Source organism: Camelus ferus, chromosome 1, assembly GCF_009834535.1.
Source record: "Camelus ferus isolate YT-003-E chromosome 1, BCGSAC_Cfer_1.0, whole genome shotgun sequence".
Lineage (NCBI taxonomy): Eukaryota > Metazoa > Chordata > Mammalia > Artiodactyla > Camelidae > Camelus > Camelus ferus.
The window spans coordinates 67,244,500-67,256,589 of record NC_045696.1 but is presented as its reverse complement, the minus strand read 5'-3'; the positions used below and the strand labels follow the sequence as shown (position 1 = coordinate 67,256,589).

General features: G+C 46.4%; 1 protein-coding gene across 1 annotated transcript in view; it reads left to right on the top strand.

Moving 5' to 3' along the window:
- Positions 1 to 5,482: 5,482 nt before the first annotated feature.
- The window catches only part of TPRG1 (tumor protein p63 regulated 1), a 124,381-nt gene continuing 117,773 nt past the window's right edge, over positions 5,483 to 12,090 (top strand). The window contains exon 1 of the mRNA XM_006188859.2: positions 5,483 to 5,720. The gene's annotated coding sequence lies outside the window, so the exon portion shown is untranslated. The remainder of the gene's footprint in view (positions 5,721 to 12,090) is intronic.

Here is a 12,090-nt window from a genome sequence, read left to right as displayed (position 1 = left end):
AAGATGGACAGAAGGAACACGCCCTTCTTTTCCACCTGGGATCTGTGGAGGCTATTTGAGGCTGTCTGTTTGCAGTCTGGTCACAGCTCTCAGGAACTCACCAAATGTCAAGATAAATGAAACACAGTGCATTACAAAGATGAAAATTAAGAACAAACTTCTTGGCCTTGTGTTCAAGTCCCTCAGTAACATGGCCTTGGCCTCAGAGTCCACTGTTCTGTTCATTTGTCACATAACAGAGCAGAATGACAGTTCAAGAGACTGAGCTTGCAGGATTAGGGGTTGGGGTCAGCTCCAGCTGAGTCACTCAGGAGTGGGAGCCGCGTTGCTCAGGGCCCCTCCTTGGTCACCTGAGCCCCACCCACCCTGACGTGCTCTGTCACCTCAGGGTTGTGTTCTTCTCTCTTTGGCATCAGAAGAATTCTATAGAAGTTTCTTCTCTGGGTCACTCCCTATAGTCAGAAGTCCACTTTTTGAATTGAATTTTTTTGCTGCTTTCATTATTTTGCCATGCCAACTTAGGTTCTAGAATGTTCTAGAATGTGCTCCTTTTTTAAAAGAAATTTTTGTATTTTACTTTTTTTTGTTAATGGAGTTACTGGGGATTGAACCCAGGACCTCATGCATGCTAAGCATGTGCTCTACCACTGAGGCTCTATTCCTCCCCTCTAGAATGTGCTCTTACCCTGGAAATCAGTCTTTCAATCACGACACTGATATGGAGGTGATAAGACTTGATACTTAGAAGCACAGGATGCCAGCCCTGGAAGGGACTTCACTTTGAGTGTGTCCCATAATCTTCATATTGTTGACCAGGAAGCCAAAAGCCAGAGAGAGAAATTTTCCCAGGGACAGCCTTGCCTAGGAACACCCAGAGAGGTAGTGAACTCGGACTCTGAAGCAACTGCCTTTCATCCGACTAGCGTCCTTCCTTGGAGTCTCAGGGTGGCCAAAGCTTGTCTTATTTGCACTGCAGTTTATCACACACTGTTTATTTACATGCTTACATTTTGTCGAGGTGCGCCTCCTCCTTTGATTTCCTTCCTGCTGAGATGCATGAAATGACTCAGACTATTAGAAAAACTTGGGAGAGGAGAAAAGAGCCACTGGTAATAATTTCGTCTTGCTGCCCTAAATATATAGAAAGGGGAAGGAATCCAAAAGAGAACTGATGCTGAGAGCAGCCTGGCAAACCGGCTCACGGGGTGAGCTTGGGTCAGTCCCTTCTCTCATCTGGAGCATATGTGTTTGTTTCGCTGATGAAGGAAGGGGTTTGTGATGGCTGCCTGGGCTCTGCTCTAAGACCCTGTCCAGCTCTGCCATGTTGGGCGGTGTCTGGGTGGTTTCCCCATCTGCTCTGGGACAGCCCACATTTCCTCCTGCGCCCTGGGAGCAGGGAGGAGCCCAGGGCTTAGCAGGAATGGTGAGTCACACCCTGGCGTGAGTCAGACCCCCAACCCTCCCAAGTCGGAGAAGGTTGAGAGGGGTGGGGCCTGTGGCAAGTTTCACGTCCTCCCACCTTGTCCTTTCTTTGGTTTTATATTACAAGGAGGGAGTTCCATGGCAAGGCTCTGCGCTGGGGCACTGTCTTTCATGGCTGGCAAGCTGCACCATTACTTCCCTCTTCCTAAGGCGTCTTAGTTTCAGTGCTTTGAGGGAGTTGGGGTGGAAGCCGAGGGGCAGGGCTAGCTGCAGAATTTGTGGCCCCAGTGCAAAGTGAAAATGCAGTCCCCTTGTTCAAAAATTACGAATAATTTCAAGATGGTGACAGCAGAACAAAACCAAGCATGGGATCCACACATCTGCTGGTCCCTTGCAACTACTCAGACTGCAGGCCCGTGAGGCTGCCCTGGGTTGGGGTGGCTCAGGGAGTGGGCTGGGGGTCTGGAGTGGAAGGGGAAGGGGCTGCTTCACTGGACCAGTAGACACCTGACCATCGCCTCGAACCGAAGCCAGAAGTGTTGAGGATTCTTCTCCGTCCGCACTGAATGTGGAAGGTGGAACTAGGGCTACCGCAGCTCGGTGCCTTGGGAGTTTCAAGCCGTTGCCCTTTGATTCTGTGGCAGTCAAGAGCAGACAGAATCTTGCAAAGGAGAAGCAGCCCAGGATCGAAAAGGTGATTCACTGAAGGTCTCATTGCTCATTAGTGGCAAGTGGGAACTGCGTCTCAGGACTTCTCACTTCCGTGCCCTTCCTAGCCTTTGGGAAAGCTGAGACACAACAAAATTGTGCTTGCTCGTTGTGGGTTAAATTGGAACTTGGGACTCAGCGTGAGATGCAGGAAGGGAAATGAGATAAATGAGAATCGGATGGTGAAAACAACACAGTGGAGAATGCCAAAGCAGTTTGTCTGACTCCTATCTGATGCACAACACACAGCAAAGCAGACAAATGTCGGTGCAGCAAAACAGAACTGGAAGAAGACGCTATTTTCAAATAAAATACGCATATTTCCAACCAGCCTTGAGCTCATCTGATAAGGGACAGATTGTCCAGAGTAAATAGAGAGAAGAGAAAAAGATGCTTTGGGCTGAATTTAGTTCCATGTCAAAATCACGGGGGAACTTACTGCTTCTCTCTCTTCCGTTTGCTGTCTCCCCAGCGGCAAGGACTCCTAGAGCCGGGAAGGGAAACAGAGGAGATGGTATGTTCCTGCATTTGTTTGTTCTGTCATCTATCCAACATCTCTTGAGCACCTCTGTGGCCTTACCAGGTGGCACTTCTAGCTCCTGGACCATGCTAGGTCTTAGAAAGAATGTTTAAGACACTGCCCCTGCCTCTAAGGAGAGAAGACAGATAGGTATTGAGGGAGATAGCGAACCACAATAACGAGTAATACTAGCGATGCCTGCTGTGCGCTGTTGGAACTCCAGAGAAGAGAAAGCTCATGCTGCTGAAATTTCTCAGTTGACAGCCGGGCTGCTAGTTCCTGTTTGCTTCCGTGGCTGTTGCCTGGATCTGTGCACCATCACTGTGTTCCTCCCTCCAAACGACTCCCGGGGAAGGTGCCCAGCTGGACGGTAGGGATGTGGGATTCTCATAGGCAGAACCCATTCACCATCAGTGATGCGTGTCTGTGGACCAATCCTCTGCACCAGGGGCGAACCAAGGGTGGGAGGTGGTTCCGGTTCAGACACGGTGAGAATCAGTACCTACCTGTGCGTCTCCCCCACCCAACTGCTGCCCCCGGCACATCTGTAAGAGAACAGCCCTGCTGAGGCCAGGGTGAGAGCTGGCTGTGTGCTCGTGGGGTGCTACTCCATCCCCATCTGAGAAACGGCAGGAGGAGAGGAGGTCTCCTAAACCAGTGGTTGGAAACCCAAGTAAGTAGCAACCTACATTCTCTCTCAGGGATGACAGGATTGAAATAGAGGAGGAAAAGGGGCTAAACAGTAAAGGCTGTCACAGAAGAGAGAGAGGGGGCAACATACCAAGAGAAATGATCCCTAAGCGCCTACTTGTAAACATTTTCTCTGATTCTCTGCTCCTTGGCGTTGAGCGTGTTGACCTCCACCAGGAGATGCGTACGCAGCCTAGGACGTAGCTGGAAATAGTGGACACGAGATGAATCCTCTGATATACCCATCGCCATAGCACTGCTTGTTCATGCCTAGAACCAGCATTGACAAAGCCGGTGAATTAACAAAGCTCCAGAACCTCACTGTCTCCCTCAACAGCCCAGGGAGCTGGGTGGGTCTGTATAATAATTCCCAGTGCAAGGAAGAGGCGACTGAGGCCTGGGGGAGACTGAGCTATTTGCTGCTGATCCCAGGGAGTGGAGGACGACGGACCAGAGTCCTTGTTTTCTCTGTGACATTCTCTCTTCTGCTCGTGTCCTTCCTGGGGGTACTGTCTCCCGCTCCATTTAGCACAGGGTGTGGGGGGACAGGAGCGCGGTGTGAGCTGGGAGAAGCGTTCAGCAGCCCTTGGAAATTAGTGATAATTAGATAGCTGCTGCACGGACGTGCAATGTCTCTGTGCAGTCTCTTGCCCTTTAAACGAGCTCAATCCAGCAATAACTTCACACAGCAATGCAATTCGTTTGGTCCTACTCTTAAATGATCAGGCTGGGATCCAGCATCTCTCCGTTCCTCCCTGCTTTTTACCCCCAACCGGAGCCATCATAAAGACATTTGGAGCTGAGTGGGAACAGTATTTGTCTCACAATTACTTCTAATTGCCCTGTAGTTTTGTGGCGTATAAGTGGTGTGACCTACATACCAGTTATATGAAACTCTTTTCATCCTAGAGTCTATATTAAGGAGGAGATAAATCAAGGAACAGTGGCTCAGTCCATCTCACAGTTAACATTTATATCCCTGCCACCGTTGGTACTTGTTGAAATGCCAGCTCTTCTTAACAGCCCAGATCTAAGGCTGCCTCTTCCTCTGTGAAGCCTCCCTGGATTGTTCCTTCTTTCGGCTTCCCACAGCTCTTGTTCTGATCCTATTTGAGGTGCTCAGCATTTTCTGCATATTTCATCTTCCTGAACTCCCTATGCCAGAGACCATGTCTAGTTTATTTTTCAATCCTGCTCTGCTCTGAGAACTAAGAGTAGCCGAGGTCGTTGCTCAAATAGCAGAGGAGGAGGTCGTCACTCAGTTAAGCACTTATGGAGGGAAAGCATTCATCAAGTACGTTGCAGACATTGAGGGGGCTTGTGAAAAGACCCGTGGCCCTGTGATCCTTTCCACAGTTCATCTTACTGTATACTGACTCTTGGCATACAGAAGTCTTATTTGGGTTTCAAAATCGATTCGGTGAGACTCAGTTACATTTTCTAGCGATTGTTGCTGTATTGGGTCTTATCCTACGTTCATTTTCATATGCTGCCTTTCAACTCTTACCCCCATCTCTGAAGGAGAAATAATATCCCCAATGTACAGAAATATCAGCTCAGAATGGTAAAAAACATAACTTGCCATAGGCTGTAAAGCCATTGAATGCAGCTCAGGATTCATTAAATAGATACTGATTAATCACCATTCACTCAAAAAAATTCAGTAGTATGTATTTAGTGCTTGCCACGTGCTGGGCACCAGGGGGACTATATGGGAGAATAAGGTGGAGTTGTTACCCTCAAGGAGCTCACAGTCTTCTGAGAGGGGCACACACTTAAATGGAAGCAACTGCGTGTGGCAAATACTCTAGTGAGAACACTGACCTGAGACTGTTCTCATAAACACGTCCTTCTTGCTGTACATGACCTCTGCTCTCCTGATGTGAACGTGGTGGTGATGCTCAAAGTCACAAGTGTCCCCCAAATCAAGTCATCAAAAAAGAATGTTAATAAAGGAATATAGTTTTCAGATTTAAGCTTTGGACAGAAGCCTGCTCCTGCTCACCCCACCCGAAGATTTTCATCAAAGGGAGTTGGCAGAAAAATCTAGGACTTCTTGAAGGAGAGGATGGGAGGGAGAGGTGTGTCACTGTAGAATGAGAAAGGCCTCACCCGCTCCAGTTCCCCGTCTCTGGCAGGCGGAGTTCCACCCTGTAAACACCCTCATCCTTTCGTGTGACCCTCTGTTGGAGGTTGAGCAAGTCACCCTCAGCCCTCTTGGTGAGGCAAGGTTCAGACCGAGTTGGGTGACAGCACGAGCACATCCTCTTACTTAGCTTCTTCTGGACCAGCCACACCTCCACTGGCAACTGTCTGCGGTCTGGCCCCCTTCGTCCAACAAGAGAAGAAAATCCTTGAGGACCGGCCACAGTCTCGCCAGGTAAGGCCAGGCGGCTTGTCACTGGTTCTGCAAAGAGTTGGGGTTTTTCTCTCTGAGCTGACTCCTCCTGTCCCCGACCTGTGCCTCTGGTCCCCTCCACCACTGCCTCACAGTCCCATCTAGGCACCGGTTCTCCATGGCCCCATGAAACTTATGCTGTATCCTTTCCAACGTCTCAGGGTTGACGAGACTTGCAGACCAGCTTTTTCAGCCTACAAACTCCCTGACATACTTGTCTCTGTATTGATTTTGGTCTTAACTGCCCTGTGAGGACGGCAGGAGAGATATAATTTTCTTCATTGAGTGGCTTAGGAACTGAGGCTCAGTGACTTGAAGTGATTTGTCTGAGTTTGATCTGCAGACTGAGGCCAAGATTAGATTTGATTCCTCCTTCTCTCTCCCTTTACCACCCCACCTAGCAGGTCATACCTTATCTCAAAAAGCCAAGAGGAGTGAAAGGGCTTCCTGAACTGTCAAATGGCAAACAGAAGGCACTCTTTTCTTGTAGGCAGATCGGGAGGGAGATTTTTGAATTCATCTGAGAGAGATTTTATCGTGACATATAGGCTCCATCAAATGGACTCTTTGGGGGGAACAAATGAGCATGTGTATGGAAAGAGGCCTTGGAAATTGAAAACCGATATATAACTTCCAGAAGATGACTATGTGGAGCCTGACACATGCTCTGGCTTCTATTTGGGGCTGAAATGACACTCTCCTAATGTCAACAGCAGTCGTACGAGGCGCTGATCACAAAGGCCCTGGGGAAACATTTTAGCTTTTCCATCTTACTGTGGTATATGGAAAAGCAAATTTCAATGGGGGGGGACACCCCCAAATCCTTTCAAACTGACTCCTGCAATTTCCTCTCTGATGACAGCTATCATTATACGGCATTGTTCTGCCATTGTAAGAAAATCTCATCTTCAGTGATTATGTCGTTTATTTTTTAAGATGCTAATTTTAGCTATCATTTTTCTCTTCATGCTGTAAAGGTTGTATCGTTCTCAGTTGTAGAAGGAAATGTTTCCTTTGTGTGTGAGTGCGCGCGCGTGTGTCTGTTTGAGTTTGTTATGACAGTGCTAATGTTCATCCCCCTGGGCCCCCCACAAGGCAGTGGGTTGCATTGCTACGTAATCTTTAGCAGGCTTCTGTATATTCTTAGTGTCTTTGTGGCTGTAAGGGTCTTGATGAAATCACTTAATCAATTATCTTATTCGAAATAAAGTAACCGAAGCCCAGAAAGATGACATGACGTGCGTAAGACCAGGCAGCCGGTGATCACTGAGGCTGTAACCCTTACGTTGCCCACCACGTGCAGTGAATGGTGCTGGGTATCCTTAAGTAGAAGCATGAGCTGTGTGCCGTTTTGGGGTCTGTACAGATGCCCTTTAAGACTCCTTTCAGTTACAGGTTTTAGAGCACTTTGACCATTTTTAAGCATCCAGTGGAAATGTCATCCTACCCTGCAGAGTCGGGGACTTCTCCCAAGAAGCATCTTTCCTTATTAACTTGACTCTTGTGAAATACTTGTTTTAACCAAATTTTGGACCTTCTCCTTAGGTATAGGGTTGGGAGATGGGCAAGCAATGGTGGTGTCTTCAATTGAACTAGTAGCAAATATTGACCATCCAGGAAATTTCTTGTAGAAGTTCAGGTATCTAATTTTTCAGGGAGATCGGAAGACCCATCAGCAGTGGCTCCACATTCCCACCATCCACTGGGTCTGGGCAGCGTGTGGTCCTTGTGGGTGGAGCCTGTGACCCCCAGTCCTCCACGGTCCCCGTGACCCCCAGTCCTCCACGGTCCCTGTGGGACCTGACGGAGGTGAACGGGTATTTGGGTTTGTCGATACTTCTCTCTTCCAATCTCTGATGGATTCAAATCATTCTCTTTCAAGGGAAACCTAGTTGGTTCCACATAATGAAAGGCCAGACCACAGATCAATGACACCAGGGAGGAAATGAAATTAATTCTTTGGCCCTAACCTCATTATTTAAGAGGTAGGAAAAATGATGACTTCAACAGAATATGCCTTTGGCCCTGGTACCTGTGCAGGATATTAAGCCAGATATCAAGGCTCAGTGACTTGAAAACAGAAGTGTTAAACAAGATGACACAACTCCAACATCATCTCCAGGTTCAAGAGAAAAAGAAGGAAAATTGACAAATGCTGAATAATACTCTCTACTCAATAGATCAATGACATAAAGATAAGAAAAGGTATTATGATGTATGCAAGCACATGGGTAACAGCACGGTGCCTACATTCCCAAAGAGAACAAAACAAACTGCTGAAATCTTGGAATCTAGCCCAACAGTGTGTTTGCTATAATGCACCCACTGATGACATCATCACCTCTTGATCACTTATGGTGGACATCACCCTAAGCATGGGGACTCAGGGATGAAGGGAAATGACCCTTCCCCACAGGGGCTTCACTGGTATTGAAATGGTGTACACACATAAGTGCAGTCCAAGAGAAATATGAGACATGCTGCAAGAGGAAGAAAGCAATGTTGTTGTTTTACTGAACAAGAAGGGACTCATGACAATAGTCAGGTTGCCATTAGAGGGGAGGTTGCAAGGAGGAAGTGACATTTGACCTGGGCTTTGGACAGAGAGAGGTGAGAAGAGTTTCCAGCAAAAAACAAATTTAAACAAACTCATAAGTCAGTACTGTCTGAAAAGTACTTGAGAGATAACATTTACTGGGCTAGTGGGACTGACGGAGGAATGAGGCTGGCTGTTTGGGTCTGCACCAGATCCTGGGCACTGAGTGGCAGGCTGAGGGCTTCAGATCAGGCATAACACGGTGGATCTGAAGAGCAGGACAACTATCGGCTAGACATGTAGTTCAAGTTCATGACTATCCACGTCCATAGTTTGGCAGTGTCAGAACACCTGTGTGGATACCACTGAGCTCAGCCTTAAGTTTTTCAGGAGAATTAACAGAAAAAAAAAAAAAAACCCCACAGAACTGAGCACTTCTGAACACAGTGGACAGTATCAGATACTTGGCAAGGGAGGCCAGGTGGTAATATACAGTGAAATTAGAAAGATGGATGAAAATATTTTAAAAATACATTGAGCAACCTATAAAGGATATTTTATGAAAAAATATAGCCAAATCTTCTTTTTTTTAGTAAGTCTATTCTGCTGGGTTATCTCAAATTTAGAAAAGTGATATTGCATAAGTTCTTAACTTGTAGGGTGTGGTGGAGGCTTATTTTTAGTTGATAAGCTTTGTCATTTGGTCTGGGAAGCTGTCATCTGGTAATGAATAGTTATAGGAGGTTCATGGATGCCCCAGGCCTGGACTCTTCCATAATAAACACTTCTGGAGAACTTCACAAATATGTGAACACTTCGTTGTGGTTTACAGCATCCTAATGAGCTACAGGGAAGGTTCTCGTCTTGTGAAGGGCTCTACCAGTCATCAGAACAAGATTTACACAGATATATTGGGTAACCAAACTTTTCTCATTTTCATACACATGGTTGTATGAGATTGGTTCAGAATTATCTCTCCTTGGTCTCTGCTTCAAGGGAACTAGGTGGGTGTTATGGCTCAGAGTAAAAGGAAGTATTTGAATAAGATTCATTCATTTGAAACTGTTTATTGAACATCTGTTCAATAGAAACATCAAGTTTCATTCATTAAAATCTACTTACTGAATCTGTGTTCTAGGGCTTGCAGCAGTGAAGAAAAAGAAAGTCTGTGCCCTCAGGTAGCTTATATTTCTAATGGGACAGATGGAAAAATAAATAAAATCAACCATTAAAATATATAATGTATGAGGTACAGAGGAAAAAGGACAGAGCAGGGGATAGGAAGTTTTGGGGAGTTGAGATTTGGGAGAGGGTGCTTAGGGAGAAATAAGTTGTTATTTGAGTAAAGATGTTTACAATATGAGAGAGCAAAGCATGTAAATAACTGGTGAAACAGCATTCCAGGCAACTAGCACAGCAAGTGCAAAGGTCCTGAGGCAGAATCATGTCTTCTTGGCACCTTTGAGAAAAAGGCATAGATTAAACTGAGAGAAAAAAAACCTTTGGAAATCAAATTAGAAAGATGATGGTGGAGTGGGATGCCACAGTGACATTCAGGGTCCTGCGAGACACGAGACAACCTGTGACATTCACTCCAAGTGAAATGGGAGCCATTTGCAAATTTTGGACAGAGGAATGACATGGTGTGACTTCCATTTCAAAGGAATCTCTCTGTGTGTTGAGAATAGATGAAGGTGGGGTGGGTAGAAGGCAGGCAGAACAGGGAGATTCATTAGAGAGTTATTGCTATAACCCAGATGATTGCTGTGGAAGCTTGGGCACACATGTAGTAGTGGAGGTGATGACAAGTTTGTCGATCTTAGGTTTGATTGACTGAATGGGGAGTCATGAGACAGGAAGGAGGCAAGTAAGACTCCAAGATTTTTGCTGAGCAAATGGTAGAAAGGAGAGGCCTTTATCTGAGATGAAAACCATGAGAGGAACAGGTTTTTGAAGGTACATCAGGAACTTACTTTTAGACAGGAGGCCATTGGAGATGTCGAGTAGTGACTGAACATATGAATCTTGGATTCAGTGAGGATGTATCTGAGCTGAAGATAAAAGCGGGAGTGATCGATACATACATGATATTTACAGCAAAGGAACTGAATGAGCTCTTCAAGGGAGTTCATACAGACAGACGAGGGAGGAGGTTTAGGGGTGACCTTTGGGGTGCTGTAACATTTTGGGTTAGGGAAGTGGGGAGAATCTGGCCAATAGTGCACTAAAGGGGAAAGGGCATGGTGGGGGTAGTCCCATACTAGCAAAGGGAATTTTATCACTGACATTGTTTAGGATCCCCAGCACATGGTAATAATGAAAAACATTTTCATTTACATTTTCTGTAGACAACAAACCCACCCCTTTGTCCTCTGCACCCTGGAGCAGACCACTCCTCCCACCCTCTCTCCCCTCTGGTTCCATGGGAACCAAGAAAGGAGATAAAGGAGGAGCAGCTGAAATGGTAGGTGAACACTAGGAGAGAGTGCTGTGTGCTGGGATCCCAGAGAAGGAGGCTTCCAAGGAGGAGGGGGGTCGGATGGCACAGATGCTGCCGAGAGATGGAGGAGATGATGTCCGAGCACGGAGCATGTGGCAGCACAGCATGGCTGGGTTGGGTTCAAGAGAGGAAGGGAGAAGGGGAAGTGGTGAATACAGGCTTTGCTTTCAAGGAGCTCATTTGTAATAGGATCCAGAGAAATTGCGCACAAGCTAGAAGGGAAAGACAGAGGCTTCTTTTCCCCTTAGGATGAGAGAAAGATGATAGAAATACACTTCGGTAGAGACTGTGGCTTGATTGAAACACAGAGATAAAAGCATTTGATTTTATCTCTTCCACTGCCGTAAGCAGTCCTGATAAAGGTGGTTGTCTTATATTTTCTCAGGGAAAGAAAATAAAGCTCAGGGGGTTGAAGTCACCTGCCCCAAATCCCACAGAAAATTAATAACAAGTAGGACTCAACCTGGGTTCAAAAAGACAAATTCTCTTCACGGCCACCCCCTCATACAGATAATTTGGGGATCATTTACAGCTTTGGAACTCTCCATGAAGCTCTGGAAACTTTTGCTTTGTTGCTGTTTAGGGACCTTTCACAAATCCCAGGAATTTGTGCTTCTCAGGTATGTCTCCCGAGCTGCAGGTGCTGTTGAACCAGAAGCAGGATGTCTGGGGCCCAGGGAGGGAGCTAGAACTCAACATCTGCATCCGTGAAAACTTGACACTGTTCGGAAAGAGTCCTTCAAATATGGTCCACACAGGGCTTCAGGGTGAGCCATCTGACGCTGGAGGATGGGAACGCATGTTCTTACGCCTGTAACCTTGGACTTACTGTTGCATTGGCCTCTCTTTTAGTTGTGAATTTGCATCTACTTACTGACATGCGTGATACGTCCTTAATGCTGTCTGCTTTCTGTCACTCGAGAATCACACATTGTTAAAGCTCTGTTTACGCAGAGCCCCAACCACACCTTTTAGGGTCAAACCTGCCTGACCCCCAGTCGGGATAGTGCTAATATAGCTACTCTATACACAGGGATACATTGAAACACCTATTATTTCATCCAGCCCAGGACAATGCATGTTGTTAACCAAGATTTCAGAAACGGAGACCTGATTGAAATAAAGAGAAGTTTATTTGGGGGTTGTTAGGACCACAGCCTAGTTGATGCAGATTCGCAGACACTTGAACTGTGCTCTGCTGGACAACAAAATGCAGGAAGCTTAAAAAGGCAGAAGCCACAAGGCCACTGTTGGTTACATAAGTTGTTTGTCAACAATCATAAGCAGCCAGCAAGAAGTGAGAATGCTTGTTAGGC